The following is an 18973-nucleotide window of genomic DNA, read 5'->3' as shown; positions in this document are numbered from 1 at the left end:
AAACTTATACAATATATCCTGATCATGGTTTCCCTCACACATTTCCTCCAAAATCTCCTCACCTCCACTTCCCTCAACCCAACTACTTTCTCTCTCTCTCTCTCTCTCTCTCTCTCTCTCTCTCTCTCTCTCTCTCTCTGTCTTTCTGTCCCTCTCTGTCTCTGTCTCTCCCTCTACCTCTCTCCCTCTCTCTTTCTTTCTCTCTCCTTCTCCCCCTCTCTCTTTTTCTTTTGGATTTCAAGGCAGAGTTTCTCTCTGCAGCCCTGCCTTCCCTGGAACTTGCTCTGTAGACCAGGCTGGCCTCAAACTCACAGAGATCTGCCTGTCTCTGTCTCCCAAGTGTTGGGATTAAAGGTGTGCACCAATACCACCCAGCTCTCTCTCTCTTTAGAAAACAAACATGCAAATAAAACAAATAAATCAGAATTAAAACTTTTTTAAAAAAATGAAAAATACAAGAAACACACAGAAAACCCACAAAACATAAAATTATAACCATAACATACAAGCAAAAGACCAGTAAGATAAAAATGCCCAAAGAAAAAACATTCTAAGGCAAAAAAAAAAGAGAGACAGAAACACCATTGAGTTTGTTTTGTGTTAGCTCTCTAAGGCTAGGCATAGAGCCCACTTCTGAGTATAATTTATATACCCAGCAAGGCTCCACTGAAGAAAATGAATTTTCCTTTGCAAGTAGTTTTCAACTGAAGATTGCTTCTTGGTTAGGGATGGGAGCTCATTTCTGCCTCCTCCATCACTTCTCTGACCAGTGTAGGCTGTATACATGCTGTCACAGTCACTGTGAGTTCATATGTGTGTAATTGTGAGTTCTGTGGTCTCTGGCTCTTACAATCTTTTGCATCCTCTTCCTCATAGCTTCATGAGCCTTTGAGAGGAGGGGTTTGATGAGGACTTCCCATTTATGACTAAATGTTCCAAAGTCTCTCACAGTGACTAGTTGTGGGTCTCTGTATTAGTTTTCATCTACAGCAAGAGGAAGCTTCTCTAATGATGTCTGAGGAGACACTCATATATATACCCCCCTCACAGTGTGTGTGTGTGTGTGTGTGTGTGTGTGTGTGTGTGTGTGTGTGTGTATGTTAGCAGAACATCGCAGGAGTCATTTTATTGCTATGTTCCTTTAACAGAACAATAGTATCTGGTTTCTCCCTAGACCTGTGACCTATCTATTCTCAGGTACTTGGACACCAGAGCAGTGTCAGGCTTAGGTTCCTTTTTATGAAGTGTTTATTTATTCCCACAATATTCGTGCCTCCATTGCACCAGCATATCATGCAGGCAGTCACTGTTGTAGACCAAGGGTTTGTAGCTGAGTTGGCAGTACCTTTCTTCTCTGATAGCATGCACAGTACCTTCTTGGACCATGAACTCTAGTTAGTAAGGATGAAAGCTCTAGTTAGGCACTAGCTCTACTTCTCCATGTTCAATGAGATATATGTGTTATCTTCAGCACTAGGGACTTACCATCAAGCTTTGGAGAGCAACTAATAGCTTTTGCAACAGTCTGAGTTGTTTGGGGCTTTCCACCAGGCTCCTTTGGCCAACAACTCAATTAGATGTAACTCATTATTGTCACTAGAAGTTTCACTTGGTGATAAAGGTATCTAGTTAGGATAAAGGTATCTAGTTGTCTCCCCAGTTATTTAGTGAATCCATTTGGATTTCTTTCATATATGTATACATTTTAAGAAGCTTCTATAGTAGTAGGTCTCCATATGGCCCCTCAAATGGCCTTTAGTGTTGGTTGTTCCTCCCCATATTCTGTCTCTTACCCCCCTTTTCCCTCCCCATCCCTATTTAATCCTCCTGTTCCAGTTTCCCCTGTCTCTCCATAACTGTAGATTCTATTTTCCATTTTCTTGGGAGATTCTCCCCTCCCCTATCCCTTACCGAACCCCTGTAATCATATGGAATGAAGCATGCCTTATTAAAGGCTCAAAATCTAACATTAACATATAAGAGAATGCACACCAAGACCTATATCCTGTACAAAAACTAACTTTAAATGGGTCAAAGGCCTCAATGTGTAAAACCTGGAATTCCCAAATTACTCGATGACAATATAGGCAGTGCTCAGATACAGGTTTAGGAAAGGACTTTATGAATAGGTCTCCATTTGTTCAGAAATTAAGACCTATAATTGACAAGCGGAACTTTATAAATCTCAAAATCTTCTGAACAGCAAAGGAAACAATTACCTTAGTGAAGTGAAAGTTCACAGTGTGGGAAAGTCATTGCCAGACATACATCTAATAGAAGACTAATGTCCAGAATATGCAAAGAAATCAAAACCAAAGGACCAAGAAAACAAATGGCCTAATTAAAAAATGAGCTATGGATCCAAATAAAGAGTTCTCAAAAGAAGAAATAAAAATGGCTAGTAAATATCTTTAAAAGTGTTCAACACCCTTACCAGATAAGAAAATGCAATTTAGATCTACCATATGACCCAGCTATATCACTCCCTATCTTATTTCCAAAATTTGCTTCATCCTACTCCACGGATCCTTGTTTGGCCATGTTCATTGTCATTCTGTTCACAATAGCTAGGAAATGGGAGCAAACCAAATGTCCTTCCACTAAAGGATGGATAATGAAAATGTGGCACATATGCACAACAGAATTCTAGTCAACTTCAAGGAAAAAGTTGAAGGTAGATAGATGAAATTGGAAAATAAACTTAGTGAGGTAACCCCGACCCAGGAAAAACAAATGCCTTGTGTTATCTCTTATTTGTAGAACCTAACTCTGAATTATGTAAGTCTATAACATGGAATAACCACACAATCCTGGAAAGTAAAAAAGTGAGATAATATGACACAGGTGTTATGAAGGGGAAATTGTTGTGGGGGGGGGGGGGGACTTGACCTAAGGGAAGGAAGGAAGAATATGTTTTGGTCATTGTTCTATTGACAAGAAAAGACACCATGACATGGGCAACTCAAAAAGGAAGCATTTAATGGGGGCTTGCTTCCAGTTTCAGAGGCTCACTCCATCATCATGGCAGGGAACACGACAACACATGCTCAGCACTGGAGCAGTAGCTGAGAGCTACATCCTGATTTGCAGGCTGTAGAAAGAGAGACTACGTTTGGCTTGGCTTGCACTTTTTAAATCACAAAGCCCATCCCCCTGTGACACACTTCCTCCAAAAGGGCCACACCTACTCGAACAAGGCCCTATCTCCTAATCCTTCGAATCTTATTGAAGAATCCCACACCCTGGTGACAAAGCATTCAAACACGTGAGTCTATGGGGGCCATTCTTATTCAAACCACAGTAATGCACAGGGAGAAGAAAGGAGCAATAAATAACACTAAGTTTGTTTGAAAAAGCCAAAAAACACACATACCTTATGTCGATATATCGTATGCATGTGTATGCTTATATACATACACACATATACATGTAATAGAGCTACGCAACAGAGTCATAATGCTTTCCCCAAGAGTCATAGACTATCTAACAACAACAACAACAAACAGTGCCAGGCATGGGAAACTTCCTTTCCATTTCTTAGTGAGGGGGGTCTAAAAGACCCCTCAAATAATAATAGACTATGCCATTGCTCTTGGTTGTCTCCCTGAACTTCAAGATGCTACTGATGAAGACACCCCATACTTTGTTCAAGACACTTGGAGGGACTGAGCTGGAACTGACCTGGAAGCCTACCTGAGGACTAGTTAGCTCTCATGGTATCAGACAGTGCTATGCAAAGTACCAAGGAAGAAAAGCACCCAGGAATCCTACCTAGCTGTGATGCCTCTGAACCACAACGATAACGGGCCTGGCAAGTTATCTCCGGTGTTACAACAGTGACACTTCTGTCTTGGGGGTAACCAACAGCTGTTTATTGGATCTTAGGCTCACTTGACAGGCAGGTGTTTGTGCCTGGTACTGTAAATTTACACAACTACATAAAGTGCTTGGAAGGTGCGTAAACCCAAGAGGAGAACCAAATACTGAAATTTTCCTAAACTAATATAATTTCAGTTTTCTCTGTGTTCTCTCATGTCTGGCCCAGAGCAGAATCCCTCTCCATCACTTTTCCCCACACTCCTGGGCTTCCAAGCTCCTGCATCTAAACACTACTTGAGAGTTACAGAGGTAACCACTATGCCCACAATGGCATTGAGGATGACCTTTACACTGTTAGCACAAAAAAATGTCTTGTCAGAGATGTCAAAGCTTGGGGCTCTTTGCCACTCAGGGCGTTTGCCGGAGGACCATGGAGGATATTGATTTTGACTCATTTTGCTACTTCATTAGAAAAAGATGCATTGCCAGGGAGTGGTGGTGCACACTATTAATTCCAGCACGCAGGAGGCAGAGGCAGGTGGATCTCTGTAAGTTCAAGGCCAGCCTGTTCACAGAGAAAGTTTGAGGACATCCAGGGCTATAGAAAGAAACCTTGTAAAAAGAAAAATATATATATATATATATATATAATATATATATATATATATATATATAATTTGGGGCATTAAGAAGGTTGAAGACCGCTGACTTGGAGGAATAAGTTTAAAAAGAATGCTGAGAGTATCTTATTTTAGTTTGTGCTAAATTTACCACAGAAGTCATTTGGTGGTTTGGGGAGGAAACCTAGGAAATTTCTAGGCACATGCTCTGCCGCTGAGCCACACTTCAAACCAACAGCATGTACTTTTTTCTGTAAGTGTATGCACTGTCTACACAGAAAAGGAACACTTCATTTGAGAGACATACCGAGTGGCTATGCTGTGTGGTCTCTATATGTGTGCACACATGTGCTGTGTTCTTACTTCTGAGTCATGAAGCTTTTTCAAAGTTCCCTTGGTATTAGTGGTGCCATATTTATATCACCTGAGTTCAATTTTGCAAAGCAAAAAAAAGTAATAACTAAAATTATAGAAACCAGATGAATTATATTAAGTAAAACATGTCTTGTAGTAAATATCACACTAAAAATTATGTAGACATGAAAAAATAGAGTTCTTTGAAATTGGTTATTGATTTATAGATTTCCCTGGCCATCATGCCTAGTGAATGAATATTTGGCATTTTAGAGGCAGAAAAGCTATGAAAACCTCAAGTATAATCATTGGAAAGTCCCTAATCTTTGAGACTCATTAAAAAAATAATTAAATATGCATAACATTTACCATCTTAACTGCTTTAAAATTAATTTATTTCTGAAAACTTTCCTCCACCCTCGCTTTGAGTTCAATGATGTCACATGCCGTTCACACTACTATGGACACATGCCGTTCACGCCACTGTGGTCACATGCCGTTCACGCCACTGTGGTCACATGCCGTTCACGCCACTGTGGTCACATGCCGTTCACGCCACTGTGGTCACATGCCGTTCACGCCACTGTGGTCACATGCCGTTCACGCCACTGTGGACACATGCGGTTCACGCCACTGTGGTCACATGCCGTTCACGCCACTGTGGACACATGCCGTTCACGCCACTGTGGACACATGCCGTTCACGCCACTGTGGACACATGCCGTTCACAACTCTGTGGACACATGCCATTCACGCCACTGTGGACACATGCCGTTCACAACTCTGTGGACACATGCCGTTCACGCCACTGTGGACACATGCCGTTCACGCCACCGTGGACACATGCCGTTCACAACTCTGTGGACACATGCCGTTCACGCCACCGTGGACACATGCCGTTCACAACTCTGTGGACACATGCGGTTCACGCCACTGTGGACACATGCCGTTCACAACTCTGTGGTCACATGCCATTCACACTACTGTGGACACATGCCGTTCACAACTCTGTGGTCACATGCCGTTCACGCTACTGTGGACACATGCCGTTCACAACTCTGTGGTCACATGCCGTTCACGCCACTGTGGACACATGCCGTTCACGCCACTGTGGACACATGCCGTTCACGCCACTGTGGACACATGCCGTTCACGCCACTGTGGACACATGCCGTTCACGCCACTGTGGACACATGCCGTTCACGCCACTGTGGACACATGCCGTTCACGCCACTGTGGTCACATGCCGTTCTTCACGCCACTGTGGTCACATGCCGTTCACGCCACTGTGGTCACATGCCGTTCTTCACGCCACTGTGGTCACATGCCGTTCACACTACTGTGGACACATGGCGTTCATACTACTGTGGACACATGCCATTCACACTACTGTGGACACATGCCATTCACACTACTGTGGACACATGCCATTCACACTACTGTGGACACATGCTGTATCTTTCTCACTGCTGCTGCCCATGTTCTGGGCCCTGGGATGAAGCAGAATCAAGTGGTTGTGAAAGCTTACATCAGCGCACAGTGCTGCAGAGCTACCAAACACCAGGTACAGGCCGGAGAAATCTACTCCAAATCCAGGAAGTAACACACAAAATAATTTAGCAAAGAGGACTTATAAAGTAGCATCCCAGCATGGGAGGTGGAGGCCATCTGGCTTAGTCTGGGAGGGAGCGGAGCCAGTTTGGGATGGAAAGTGAAAAGAAGAGGGGTGGGGAGCATTGTGGAGGTGGGATGGGAGGGAGGGGTTGGGACTGAGGAGACAGAATGATAAATGCCATGAAGCAAGCCTTACTTAGGCTTATGTCACAACACTGTTAGTCTCCATTTGCACTTACTGAAGAAACATGGGAAAGCCTTTCCGAGTTCAGAATGAGCTCTACTGTGTCTACTATGAATTCTGGAGAAGGAGTGCAGCTGACGTCATCACCAATGATGACAGCTCTCTTCTCCCTCCACACAAGGACAGAAGCTAGTGAGTGAGTGAGAGGGAAAGGGAAAATGGAGTATCACAAAGGGTTTACAAGTCTCCCAAAGTAGCTCGGGGCCAAAGCCATTCATGATAGCAGGGGAACCTCTGAGGCTCTGGCAAGAAGGAGAACTGAATAGAATAGGGCCTTGAACACGGGCCAAGCAGAGATGTCTCATCAAGAGGAAAGTGAGTGTGGGATGGAGAGATGGTTCAGCACTTAAGAGCACTTTTTGCTCTTGCAAAGGACCTGGGTTCAGCTCCCAGCACCCATATAGATCTTTACAACCCTCTGTATGGAGAGACCCTGATTACAGGTACTGCTGACCACGAATGGGCGTGGTCACAGATATGTGGCAGGGAGATAAGAGGAAGGGGAGCCAGCACATGTTCTCTCTAGGCTGAGTTGGCACTGGGAAGCATTCTAGGTCCGACCTGCTCCGGGTGCCAGCCTGGCCACTGGTTCCCTTGTGTGAGTATATCCCCTAATAAATTACCGGTTATTAACCAATCTCCAATTCCATTTGTATTCCTCAATAACCCTCTGTATCTTCAGTTCCAGGAGATCTGACATTCTTTTCTGGCCTTTGCAGATACCAGGCATACACACACACACACACACACACACACACACAGAGTTTGGACATGCATGTAGGCAAAATATTCATGTACATTAAACAATAAATCTTTAAAAATTAAAATATTTAAAACAAGAAAGAAGGAAGGAAGTGAGTGGGTCTGATGGGGGAGGAAGGGTGGAGTCTGTACAGGAGGGTGACACTGGCTCAGAGATGGGTAGTGGGAAAGAGGAAGGACATGTGGGGTACCCTCTGACTGATCACTGGGCTGGAGAGGAGAGTGCTCATGCCCTACACTATGTTGCAAAACACCTCAAATTTTGGCTAAGGGTTTTGGGTTATGGTATTCACACAAGATGGATGTTTTCCATACTTAGACATTCATGGAAGAAAGGATAAAGACAGAGAGAGAACCGAAACCATGGGGAGTCTACTGGGCAGTCACTGGGAGAACCCCATCTTCTGGGAGAACCGCCGGTACCTGACGGAGACCAGACTTCCCCAGGAGCAAAGACTAAAAGATGAAAATATTGAGCCATCTTCAAGGGACTTCAGGCAGAGCTTGGTCTTGTCCTATACATTAATAAAGAAATGCCTTGCTACATGCAATTATTACTCAGATGAAGCCATGAGACATAGACCTGCCCCCTCCCCCCACTAACAGAAGTCAGTTAGAAACAGACTCTCAGGGAGTAACTGATACTTTCATTATTTATGGCTTGGTTTCCTGGTATGTACTATCTTTTTCCCTTTCTTCTTTAAAAAAAAAAAACTGATCTTAATATTATTTTGAAGATCAATGTGACATGTAGCTGTTTACACAGTGGTCAATTTGGTGATTTCCTCTCCACAGAGGGAGGTCCCTTGGGGGGGTTTCCTGTGATCTGAAGTCTCTCCCAAGAGGTCCAGGACTCCACTGATGAGCAAGTCATAGGCACCCCCTTTCCCTTCACCAGGCCTGGGCACCCACCCCTCTGGACACCTTCCATCTTCCATCTGGCATATTTTCGACCTTTTTGCTAAAGTGTGGCCCCTATCTCCAACACTGGCTCCCAACCCTGAAATATTCTGAGAAGTAACTGTTGACTCAGGTTTCACACCGGGACAAGCAGGAGATCAGAGCTATGGTTAGTCAAGGCTCTGTTCTGAAATCTCAAAGGAAAACATCATCATTGAGTTGTTTATTATAATACTATTGGCCAGGCTCGGAAATACACCGTCCTTCTTTCAAGAACAGACAGGACTAAAGGCTGGTAGAAAGGGAGAGAGTTCCCTGAGCAACTCCACAGACCACAGAAGAATGAAGTTTGCCAGGATCTGTGATGAGCCTCCCCCAGGCCAAGGCAGAATGGAGTCTCCCCAGAGAAGAGGGCTAGCTTTATGAGGAGTCTCCAAACTTTCTTCAGAACTTAGCTCTTCTGTTTTCTTCTGAGTAGGTGTGTTGGGGTCGGGGGGGGGGGGGGGTGAGGGGACTCCCAGCAGAGTTCACACACCCTGGCTGCTTTGAAATGGGACAGGCAACCAGACCCTGCAGAAGCATGGGGGACACTCAGCAAGTGACAATCAGTGGATTCCCACTGCCCAGCTGGTGACATTTAACTAGCCAATGGCAGATATAGTCACCAGGTGCATGGATCCCAGTTGCCTTGACTGCATTTGTTTACTTTTCTGATGACTAATTAGTATCAAAAATGTCACTCTTATAGTATGCCTGTACTTTTAAGAATTTTAGGTGCCCGAGATGGAGCCTAGAACAGGCAAAGGCACTTCCTTGCCCGCCCCCTACTCCCAATGCAGAGGATCATATCCATGGCCTCTTATATTTGGGTAAATGGTCTACTACTGGGCTTCTTCCCAATGCCTGCCCCTTCATTATGAAAGAGGAATAATAAAGAGACAGTTTAGTATGTAAAGGAAAACACTCCTGAGACTGGGGGTGACTAGCGAGCTGAGGCACTCTGACTTCTACCTCCTTCATGATAAGAGCCTAGATGTGGCTACCACACCCAGAATTACCTTCCCTAAGTGCCTATAAAACAGGAAGCAAGCTATGCGCCTCCCTCCGGGAGGTGTAGTGAGGAACAAAATGTGATCATGAAAAGCACCGGGAGCTACAACCCAGTCATGAAACAATTTTATCTGCCCGGGGTTGGCGCTCAGACCACAGGGCCTGTCTGCGGCGTGGCTTGAAAATGCACTCCAGCTTCCGTTTTCTGGAAACCCTCTCCCACTTGGTGGCTTGTCCTGCCCACCTCATGCACAATGTGGCTGGATTTTCTTGCCCACTCCTCTGCCTGCCAAGGAGGCATCGGTCCGTGTAATTTCCTTGTGCTGTCAACAAACGTCACCTTCTGGAGTGACTTTTCTGATACAGCTGGGTCGTCTATGGTTGGCTGAGGGATGTTTCTACAAAGCACCTTTTTTTTTTTTTTTTTTAACTTCCTGATAAATCATTTTAAAAGCTTTTGTCTCTGCTAGCTTTGGGACACCTCAAGAAAATGTAAAGCCCATTGGAATGTAAATGATATAAAAGGGACCCTGATGACCTGTTGCTTCAAACAAAGCTGAAAAAACAGGACTTTGTCAATGACCTAGTCAGCTCCTTCTCCCTGTGAGTGACAAGCATAGCACTTTGTTGTCCTGTGTTCCAGCCCAGAACAGTGCCTGGCAACAATCACTGGTGCTCAGTGAGTACTATTTAAACAATTCCAAGATTTTGTGTGTATGCTGGGAATTGAACCCAGGACCTCATACAAGCTAGGAAGGTGTTTTGCCATTGAACTTCACCCCACCTCCCATTTTCTAGAGCAAGAGGATTCAGGCAGGCTCTGGTTGCCTCAGAGGTGTTCACAAGAATTCAAAGGGCCAGATGGGACAGTTCCTGGAGGCAAGGGGAGATGGTTTTGAAACTTTGGACCTATAGGATAAGGGTCTTGCTCCAGGGTAAAACTGACCCAAAGGACTGTTATTTATTTATTTTATGTGTATAGATGTTTTGTGGGCCTGTTTGTCTGAATGACACTCATGAAGTGCCCTCAAAAGCCAGAATAGGGTGTTAGATCCCCTAGAATTGGAGTTATAGACAGTTGAAGGCCACCACACAAGTGCTGGGAATTGAAACCAGGTCCTCTGAAAGAGCATCTAGCGATCTTAATTACTGAGCCATTTATCCAGCCTGCCCCTTATTTCTTGAAGACTCCTCTCTGATTAACCACTATAGTGTAGCAGCAACAGCAAGCACTGGCAAAAGCAAGTGTTGTGCTTGTCATTCCTTGTGTGTAGGGATGAGTACTTACTGGCATCCCCAGTAGGTTTCATGGGTCTCACAAAACCTGGATGCCCAGCCTTGTCTGTGTGTGTGGCTTTGGACAGCATAGACCCAAGCCTTTGGGAACCACTTGGAAGCAGACTTGGGGCCACCCTCCCGCCTCCTCATGCACGTGCATCAATGCTTCGGGCCCTATCTCATTTGACAGCACCACCAGCAGGCCGGAGGTTCCTTGAGGGAGGACTGTCTTTGTGTGGAGTTACCTTGAAAGGGGCTAAAGTTTAGAATGAAGATTTCCCATACTGGGGTTATTGAGTGGCTTCTAAAAATAGGACTGAAAAGATTCAGGGCATCTGCAGTGTACTTTGTCTTTTTAACCTGTAAAGACTCCTACACACATAAAAGCCTTGGGGTGAGGGAGAGAGAGTCCAGGAGAGTGGGTAAGGAGCCAGGCTGTTTGGATCACTGAGAGCCAGGTGGAAGAGATGTAGGAGAAAAAGAAGACACCTGAGGTAGAGACCACATCTCTTCAACACATGACTTCCCAAACAGTCCCTGGGGAAATGAAGGTTTCCCCTAGTATGCAAGATAAGGAGTAAGGGAAATTTTGCCTCAGCTTTGAAACACAGAGTAACCCAAGCTGATATTTGAGCCACAGTACCAGGCAAATTCCTCATACCTGAAATTTAGATTCCGTAGAAATTCTAGGACTTCCCTTTTACATTTAAAAGGGAGTATTCTGCTCCCACACCCTGACATGCTTGGGAGGAGGCAAGACTTTTAAACAGAATTTCTTTTCATTCCATGCTTCAGGGAGCTGTACTGCTCAGTGAAGCCACAGCACAAAACACACAGAGAAATAAACCTTCTAATCGACAAGGATTTGGATGAAGATGGGATATCTGAGCAAGTGCCAAATGCTTGGGGGGAGGGGGCTCAGCAAGACAGATCTCTCATCAGTGGGGAAAAGAGAGTTCTGGGAGCAAAGATGAGTGACCATGATCTCAGGACACTTAAAGTTATAGCAGTTTCTTGTGTCATGTCTTAAAGTTATAGCAATTTCATGAAGAATTATAGTAACAGAACAGATAAAATCTAAATCAGGACACTTTTTAAATACATCATTGAAAACATCTGTAAGGCATTGCATCAAAGTTGTGAAATCTCTGCTGTAGGCAACAGATACTATCTGATGACACTTTTAGCTCTGGCTTGGTGGAAGCTCGGAGTTGGTTTGTACATTTTAAAAGGATTTACTCAACAACCACAAGAATGTTAGGCCACACAAGGAAATGGGCAATACATGACTATTTGGAGAGCTGACATAACCCCAAATAATTTTTGCTCTGGACTTGCAACACTTACATTCTACAGCCTTGAACTTCTAATCAGTCAATCAGAATTGTTTAATATGGGTGTGGCTTTTTTCTAATCTGAATGAAAGTTTCTAGAAAGAAATTGCACTTTAATTGAACCTGCCATAGGGCTGCTTAAATGATTACAACTTGATTGTGGAGAGACTGGAATGTTGCAGATCCAGAGACTAATTACGATTTCTCTTTGGCTGTCTTTAGCCTCAAACACTCATTCCTTTAGCCCCATACACTATGTCTTGTCTTATTCTATATAACCACTAACAGATACAACTAACAAGATAAAATAAGACTAACAGACAAAGCATTTTGGGATGCCTCAATTTACCAAAACTCAGTTTCCATCAACCAAAGTACCAAAGTGTCAGCAGACAGCCTCTGAGGCCTAGAGCTGAGACCTTCCCACACACACTTAGCTGTAACCCACCTAGGTAATGTTTCCACCAATGTAATTGAAAACTACCTTGATTTATAACTTTCTATTACTATAAACACTTAACCCAAACTGTGACCATGTTGGTACATGGAATTTAAGTAGCCTAAAACTTTGTGCAACTTTCTCTTATCCCCTTTGAGGTAAGAGCTGTGTTTTTGCCTTGACACTGGGAACTTTAGTTAACTAAAAGTTATGAAAGAAAAAGAAGAGAGAAATTAAAGAGGGAAGGAGGAGGAAGAAAGAGAAGAGGAAGAGAAGTGGAGAAGAGGGCGAGGAGAGTGTTGATCCTGGCAGACTGCATAGATCCCAAGAACGGCTCAGAGAGAAAGTGGAGCCTTAAGAGTTCCTGGGTCATCTTGGTAGAAAGGCCCCTGAACTTCACAGCTGTAGGTCTATGAGGAGATTGAGTTTCTCAGCTTCAGAGTCATATGAAGACACGGCTTCTCAGCCACATGTGACATTTGGGGGCTAGGAGGGTCATTGCCCTTAGAGCCGTCTGTGTATTTATATCTATCAGCACGTCAGTCTCTACCACCGGGTGCTAGCAAAAGCCCTTCCCCATTATGATAGCCAAAAATGTGTCCAGAGATTGCCACATGTATGTTGAAAAGAAAAAGAAAGCTTATTTCAAGGGGTGAGTCATGTGGCCTCCCCACTGGTTTCAAGTCAGTTCTTTGATAAGTGACCAACTAGAGTACCTATGTCTGTATGTTCCTGGAAGCAGACGTGCTGACAAAAATCAAGGCACAGCTAGTGGCAGCTGGTGGCCATATGCTCAACAACAGCAGTGCTAAGTGCCTGACTCTATGTTTCGGAAAGTAAGAAATACATTTAGTTGGGTACAAATAGCCAATCAGTGGAGAACCATGAGCATCAAGACAAAGGATTAGGATTTTTTTTTTCCTGCTCAATAGTACATTTCAGAAAGATCAATTTGACACTGTTTGGCATGTTCCGTCAAATGCAAGCAAGGAACAATAGACTTCCTGACTTACTATAGATTGTGGGTAAGGTCCTGGGGTTCAGGAACCTCACATAATTGCCCTAATTGTGTTAAACAGCTCATCTTCCTGAGGAAGGCTCCTGAAGTTTATATCAGACCCTCCAAACATCGAGTGTTATTGGGCAAGAAAATACTCATGTGTGAATTAAGTGTGACATCAGTTAGCCAGAAGGTCACAGGACCACAAAAGCATTCTGGAGGTGGCAGTACAGCCGTGTAGTATGGGCAGGCAGCATGTGCCAAGAGTGGGGGAGGAGGTGGGAGAGGAAAGAGCTCATCTGAGAATTACAGGGAAAGAAGGCTCTCATCATTGCTATGACTTAGTGACAAACCACACAGTGAAGGAAGCCTGGGAGGTGGGTGGGTTAAAGACCCAAATCAGGAAGACTGCAGACAGGACTGGCTGTGGTTGGAGACAGAAAAAGGAAGGGCATGCTAGGTAGGAGGACAATGGGTTTTGGGTTTCAACATGTAGAGTTGGAGGCGTTCAGACGACAGCAGAATATTTATCAAGGTTCTGGGTGGTGGACTACAGATGCAGAGCTGTAGTGTGCAGGAGCCTGGGGGAGAGATGGGCAGACAGGAAGAGGGTCTGCTTTCCCCCCAGACATGGCAGCACCATGAGACAGCCTTCTACAGCTCTGGTTTTGTCATGAACTTTCTTGTACGAGATTTTGTAGGTCAGAGATGTTGTACAAATTGCTTTGATATCTGGATCCTGGCAAATTAGAGGCTCCTGGAGGGCTTGTCCAGTGTTATTATTAGTGAGAAACTTTGGGGGTTTTACAAGGAAGGGATGGATTTGGAGGAGTACTCTTTACTTGGCTCTCCCATTGCGAAGAACAAATATAGTCCCAAGAATGGTGTTTGAACCCACATCTATCATTTCAACAAAGCACCCAAAATGGTGCTAACAGAAAACCTTCTTTCTTCTTTTATTTTTTGAGATTATTATATAATTATACATTTCCCCTTCCCTCTCTTTCCTCTAAACCCTCCCATGTACCTCTTCTCACTCTCTTTCAAATTCATGGTTTCTTTCTTCAATAATTGTTGTTACATACATATATGTTTATGTATGTATATGCACATACACTCCTAAATATGTACATACAACTGTTCAGTCAAATATAATGTTATTTATATGTATGTTTTTCAGCACTAATAATTTAGTATTGGATAACAAGCAATTGATGTGCCTTTCCCTGAAGAAGAGTATTATCCTAAGTATCCACCCATATATCCATCTACCCATTCCTTCATCCACCCATTGTTCAACTTATCCCTCCAATCCATCAATCACACATACATACTCCTGTCAATTCATGTATTGCCCTCAGTACTTTTTTAATCTCATAAAATCAAACAAAGCAGATAGTTATGGGAGGTTACGTGTATTTGAGTGACCCTTGAACTTGAGTTAAAGTTTTCCCTACGCACAGGCCTCTGTTCTAAAAGGAAGTCATATGATAGTTTCCTATAATGAATTTACCAGTGTCTGCCCACCTACACTCAAGACATGGTTCTTCTAAGTGACAATAGACTTCAAGGATGGAGTTCAAAACACCTTTGTTCATTACTACTTATGTGGTTTGGGGTTTTCTTAAGCAAGACAGCAACAGCAAAAGACTGAAGTATTACAAGGCACTGTGGTTCTGGAAAACACATGTGTTGGGACCAAAAGAAAAGACAAGTTCTCTTGATATCAGAAAGGTTTTGCCCCCCACATGGTAGTAGGTGACTCATGAAGTATAAACTTTCTGTTTTCTTTTCAGGACTTTCAAGACTTGTGACTTTCCAGCACACTTCTGAGGTTTTTTCAATGTAGAAAGGCCAGTATTTTTTTATTCTGTGGCCAGCCTTAGGGAATACATGAGGTGGGCCACCAAACTTGGTTCTGGAGTCCCACTGAGAAAGCCCAATTTTGTGTTGCATCCCCTGCTTTACAGCTCTTTCCAATAGTGGATTCTATGGGATGGCCTTCAGATCCACATTCATAAGAAACATTTTAATGGCAGAAAAAAATGTTAATTAGACCATGTGAAGTGACACACACCTGCTCATAAACATAGGATATAGAGTCTGAATCAATTTATGTCAGCAGAATATTACAAAGATGTAACTAAAGTGTTAAGAGTCATTGTACTTTCTTCTGGAGGCACCATAGTTTATACTCACTGTTGTGCTTAACATGTTAGGAGTCAGGCTTGCTGTCAGATACTTGGTGCTGTAGAGATCCATCTTTGTATGTGGATATGTGACAGAAGGCTGAGGGTAGAGCTCTAGGGTAGAACACTGGCCTGGCCTAGGTTGTGGTCCTGAGTGCTGCAGAAAGAAAATGAATACTATACTATTTTGTTGTTAAGACTTTTTTATCCATGAATTCATGTTAAAAGTCAATTACTCTATTTGAGAAAATCTGCTTCTGGGACTTTTTGTTAAATCCATTTGTCTGTCTTCAGACAAATACCACCTAGTCTACATTATTAAACTTATAATAAATCTAAAATCAGATTTGCACATCCTCCAAATCTTCTCCATCATTTATTTAAATTTGCTGAAAACTTTTCCAATACCATGTACTTGAAGATGCTATGACCTCTCTCTCCTCATATCTCCTCAAGCACTGTGGTGGTCCTCAGCAGCATTATTGGTAATTCCAATCACCCTCTGATTCTCAGTCTCCCTTCACAGCTCTAGGAGAAGCTGCCTTGGACAGTCCTTGCTCTTGTTCAGTTAAAAAAAAGAAAAACCCTACCACTCTTATCGAATAAAACAGCATTCTGAACAATGACTGTTACCTAGGATACCTAGTGATCATAGGGGCTCAGGGTGGAGCCTGTTCTGGATGTCCCATAACCATGGGCACCACAGCCAAGCAGCTTACTGAGCTGGGAATTTTGTATTCACTGGTAATTTGTTTTGTTTTGTTTTGTTTTACATGGAAGTCAACATATTAGATCTTTGGGCATCAAATCTCAGTTTTATCCCGTAATTTTGTAACCTTTGTAACCTTGAATATATTCTCTCACCAAGCAATGAACTGTTCTAAAGAGAATTACCCTTCCTCTGAGTCCTGGCTCTTAATTAATAAACTGCAAAAAAAAAAAAAGTACCTTAAAAATTAAATAACAAATATCCCTTAATGTCTCCATGGTTTCAAGAAGAAAAAAGGAAAATGTAGCCCTACAATGAATTGATGAGTCTATATTGGGTGCCTCAGGACATCCCATAAGACAAACACGTAGAGCCAGGACTCTGAAAGTGTCAAGAAAGTCCATGTGTCCAGAACAAAAGAATTGTCAACAGCCTGCTGATTCATGTTGCAGATCAGACTGGCTGGGAGATTTTCTCAGCCTCATTAATATGCTGAGGATCTTAAAAGTCAGATGAGAAAAGGGGAAACAAAGAGGAGAGGGGAAGGAACCCCCAGCAGATGTGCATTAGGGAAGTCACCGGCTGAAACCTGCAAGGTGCAGCTCTCATTTGTTCAGGGATCTGGAAGACTGCTTGCCTATTCTAGGGAATTGACTCTGTGTGTAGGAGTCCTTCCTCCGGGGAATGCCCCAAGGTATGCATTTAAAATTCGAAAAGTGGAAACTGCAACACAGTTATGTCATTCTTCTACCAGAGATCTCAGACAACAATTTGAATTAGGAATTGTACTCAGAAGTAATTGTAACTTAACCCAAATAACAGGAGCAACACTTAGGGTGATTTATTCTGCCCAGACATCTAAGCATAATGCATGTGTATATTCATTTAATTTTCCAGTAAACACCTTTAAAATGTGGATACAGAACTAACATTTCCACTTTATGCCTGGAAAACAAGAGCCCAGAATTTTGTTGTTGTTGCAGTTATTGCTTTTAGAAAGTGTCTCCTAGTCTCAATCCTCTAGCTTCAGTCTCTTGATTACTGGGATTATCCCTAGCTTAACACTGAGACTCTGAATCAAGTTTAAAAAGTGGAAGAAGCCTAGGTGCTTTTTAATAGGTGCGTGAATAATTCAAATGGGATACAGACACACCATGGAATTCTACTCAGGTATAAAGAAAAGTGAAACCAATTTCTAAGAAAGTGGATCAATAGAGAGAGGATGATATTAGCAATGTGGCTAAGCCTAGAAAAATAAAAGCATGACGCCTCTCATTATGCAGACAACAGTTCGCAAAGTGTATGAATAGAAGTTGGTACACATTAGGTCCAGACTCAAAACTAGAAAGGAGTCTGAGAGAGGCTAAAAAGAAGTGGCAAAGGGACACACGTGACATGAAGGTAGAACGGAGATGAGAACTCAAGGGGGGAGGGGGAGGAAGGGGTATGGTTTTGGTTGGGGAGGGGAATCAACTAAAACAAATGCCATAATGATACATAGTACTTTGCGTGCTTTTTAAAAATCTTTACATAATTCCCTAGCATTCTGTTACCTTCATGAAAAAAGAGCAGATTACACACACACACACACACACACACACACACACACACACACACACACACACACACACACACACGACAGCTTCTCCTCAGGAGACAGGTAGCACTGACATTTCTCAATCAACACAGTGTCCTCAAGCATGGCCTTGTCTGCATCGCGAGTCCTGGGGCTTGGCCCTTCCCTCTTCCCCTGGCATGCTCCCTCCTCCCCGGGCCCTGCCTTCCTCTAGGTCCAGCTGCAGATCCACGTTCACTTAGCACCTCTCTTCTCAGCTCCCTGCGCTGACATTTGAGGCGTTCCCTTCCACACTGAATCACCCACGTCACTGGTTGCAAACAGAAACTGAGCTCGGAAGTTAAAGATCATCATTAGAAACATTTTTATCGTAATAGGTAACACAAATCCAAAACCCACATGGAAAACTATTCACTGATCCGCACTGTAAGTAGACGTTCTAGCCACCTCCCCAGGAGGGAAGATGCGCACTGTGGGGTTTAAGAAGGCAGTGCAGGGTTTATGCTAGTATCTGCAATGCACACGTGCCTTGGCGCGAAGGGCTGCCTGACAGCAGACCACAAAGGGCAACTTAGAAAATCGTGCGTATCTTCCCAAGCTGGGTCTGGGATATACCTACAGAGGTCCATGCTTGGTTTAGTCTCTTAATGCATCATCTTGACAATCTTAATCATTTTTAGAAACGATCCCCTCCTTTCCATGTTGTGCTGGACACCTCCCCCACCAACTGTCTGGCTGGTCATGCTTGCCTTCAGAGCACAACTGTGCTGGCCTTTAAGTGGCCTGTTCTGCTGGCAAGAAACTCTGGCTTTTGCCAGCTCTGATCCAAACACATACTCAGATGTCTTAAAATGAAAGATAGCTCTCCCATAGTTAGCTTCATCTGTCACCTTGATACAGCCCAGCTTTATCTGAGGAATTCTTAGCCAGGGATTGTCTCAATCAGATTGGCCTGTGGCCATGTCTATGAGACATTTTCTTGATAATTGATGTTGGAGTGCCCATTCTAATATGGGCAGTGCCACCCTGAGAAGGCCATAATGAGCTGTATAAGAATACTAGCTGACAAGAGTCAGAAGGAGCAA

This window comes from Cricetulus griseus, chromosome 3 (genome assembly GCF_003668045.3).
Source record: "Cricetulus griseus strain 17A/GY chromosome 3, alternate assembly CriGri-PICRH-1.0, whole genome shotgun sequence".
Classification (NCBI taxonomy): domain Eukaryota; kingdom Metazoa; phylum Chordata; class Mammalia; order Rodentia; family Cricetidae; genus Cricetulus; species Cricetulus griseus.
The sequence above is the reverse complement of the archived record's forward strand: the minus strand, read 5'-3'. Positions refer to the sequence as shown.